At 45.1% G+C, this 2,773-nt stretch overlaps 1 long non-coding RNA gene across 1 annotated transcript; it reads left to right on the top strand.

Moving 5' to 3' along the window:
• Positions 1-1,699: 1,699 nt before the first annotated feature.
• On the top strand, positions 1,700-2,448 carry LOC143747210 (uncharacterized). Its single transcript, XR_013206692.1, has 3 exons — positions 1,700-1,869; positions 2,044-2,313; positions 2,363-2,448. It is a non-coding gene; the product is annotated as an uncharacterized LOC143747210 (long non-coding RNA).
• The last annotated feature ends 325 nt before the right edge of the window (positions 2,449-2,773 follow it).

Below are 2,773 nucleotides of genomic sequence, written 5' to 3'. Positions count from 1 at the left end.
TATGGCTTATTGGTCTTTGTTTGTTGTTGTTGGTTTTGCGTTATATGTATATGGCATATTGGTCTTTGTGTGTTGTTGCTGGTTTTGCGTTATACTGTATGTATATGGCATATTGGCCTTTGTGTGTTGTTGCTGGTTTTGCGTTATATGCAGGCTATATGGCATATTGGTCTTTGTGTGTTGTTGCTGGTTTTGCGTTATATGTATATGGCATATTGGTCTTTATGTGTTGTTGCTGGTTTCGCGTTATATGCAGGCTATATGGCATTATTGGTCTTTGTGTGTTGTTGCTGGTACGTTGCAAATAGAGGGGCAGCACAATTGTTTTTCGCCTAGTGCGGCAGAAGTGCACTCATTCGAAGTGTAAAAAAAAGCTGTAAAGCACATGGAGGAGCTTTACAGGGGGTATGGCTTATCTAAATGAGATGTAAATGAGCCCTATTGTCACCCCCAGCAGCAGAGACAGGTGAGAACTGCACAATCTTTAGCTCGTTTTCTCCTCTTTGAGCTTTTTTAAGTGCCTACTTTAAAATGGCCACAACTTCTCCAAATATTATCAGATTTCCACATGTTACACATCGTTGGAAAGCTTGGATATTACACTCTCAGAATCTATGAATAACTCAAAATGCCCCAGAACCGACTTGTGTCCCTAGTTTCCGTGACTGGTCACATATTGGTCTTTGTGTGTTGTTGCTGGTTTTGCGTTATATGTATATGGCATATTGGTCTTTGTGTGTTGTTGCTGGTTTTGCGTTATATGTATATGGCATATTGGTCTTTGTGTGTTGTTGCTGGTTTTGCGTTATATGTAGGCTATATGGCATATTGGTCTTTGTGTGTTGTTGCTGATACGTTGCAAATAGAGGGGCAGCACAATTGTTTTTCGCCTAGTGCGGCAGAAGTGCACTCATTCGAAGTGCAAAAAAAGCTGTAAAGCACAGGGGGGAGCTTTACAGGGGGTATGGCTTATCTAAATGAGATGTAAATGAGCCCTATTGTCACTCCCAGCAGCATAGACAGGTGAGAACTGCACAATCTTTAGAGGTCGTTTTCTCATCTTTGAGCTTTTTTAAGTGCCTACCTTCAAATGGCCACAACTTCTCCAAATATTATCAGATTTCCACATGTTACACATCGTTGAAAAGCTTGGAGATTACACTTTCAGAATCTATGAATAACTCAAAATGCCCCAGAATCGACTTGTGTCCCTAGTTTCCGTGACCGGTCACATATGTGTGTCACCGGGTGAGACAAATAGGAACTTTAAAACCGGAACTTATTGTACGGGGGAGCAGCTTCCGGTGTAACACCGGGACGGTTCCGGTGGCATGTCATGGCCGCCAGTGTTGACGAGCGCCAGCTGTGGACACTAATCAGGCCGTTATCTGTGAGCACACGTGGAAGAGGTACAAATAAGGCGAAGTTTGAAGACATAAGGTGTGTTTTTCTTGGTGCTTGGGTTTCCACGTTGGGTTCCCTAGCCGTTTTTGTCAGCAGACAGCAGAAAGCAGCAACCGCAGTGCATACAAGTGTGGGGTTGTTTACACATTGAAGACGGGTGAGTGCCTGACATATGGAACTGAGAGAACAGAGTGATTAAGGGCAGCGCTGAAGATCCATGCTGTTACCAAGGAGAGAAGTTAAGCACACTTTTTTGCATCAACATATGAAAGGGGATGTTATGAAGATTTACTGATGTGCGCTGGCTGGCAGCGTGTGTTGTCTCTCTCGTTGTGAGTCTTAGAGACCAAGGAAGGAACTGGGCTTTATAGGATTGCTCTTGAAACCTGATACCCCCGTCTAGAAAGCCATCGGTGGATTGTCTGACCCTGCAAAGATGGAGTGAAGGCCTGTTGTTCACGAGAGGTGATGTGGCATTGCAGTGTCTGAAAGTGGGAAGTTAGCACGGGTAAAGAGTTATAGTATTGATGCATGCACGAGTGTGGGAGACCAAATCATTACCATCATTCTATGATCTTTGTTTGGGGAAGCCAAACCAGTGGGGTATCAAAAATCTAATCTGATCCATTGATTGTAAAGTTGTGTCCAGGTTCCCAACCCCCTGATGTTATATTGGAGAAAGGAGAAGCTCGGCCTCGTGAGCTGGTGAGAAGAACCGTAATTAAATTTATGGTATATTACTTTCTGGTCATTCATTCTAAAAGAACAGAAAAAGCCCAGCCACCTCACCTGGTCTGACAATCCCTTTTTCCTGCTTACTGCTGTGTTTGATCTGCTGCCGCTCTACGAGCTGAGAGAGTCTGCTGACTGCTGCGCCCTCACCGTTTGTCCTGAGAGGAGAAAGAGCCGGTTAGTAGAAGTTGGATTTCATACTCACGATTGTGTCCCGTGTGTATAGAGAGTCTGCTGACTGCTGCGTCCGATCTGCTGCCGTTCTACGAGCTGAGAGACCCTGCGAACTATTGCTCTGAAGGAGGGTCCGCTGACTGCTGCGTTCGATCTGCTGCCGCTCTACGAGTTGAGCTAAAGCATGAAGTGCATCAACCTTAACGAGTAAAGCTGGACTGACGCTAAAGCATGAGAAGCATCAGTCTTAACGAGTTAAGCTGGACCGACGCTAAAGCATGAGGAGCATCAGCCTTAACGAGTAAAGCTGGACCGACGCTAAAGCATGAGGTGCATCAGTCTTAACGAGTAAAGCTGGACTGACGCTAAAGCATGAGAAGCATCAGTCTTAACGAGTTAAGCTGGACCGACGCTAAAGCATGAGGAGCATCAGCCTTAACGAGTAAAGCTGGACCGACGCTAA

This window comes from Siphateles boraxobius, unplaced genomic scaffold (assembly GCF_051911475.1).
Source record: "Siphateles boraxobius isolate OS27281-9 unplaced genomic scaffold, OSU_SipBor_1 100, whole genome shotgun sequence".
Lineage (NCBI taxonomy): Eukaryota > Metazoa > Chordata > Actinopteri > Cypriniformes > Leuciscidae > Siphateles > Siphateles boraxobius.
The sequence above is the reverse complement of the archived record's forward strand: the minus strand, read 5'-3'. Positions and strand labels throughout refer to the sequence as shown.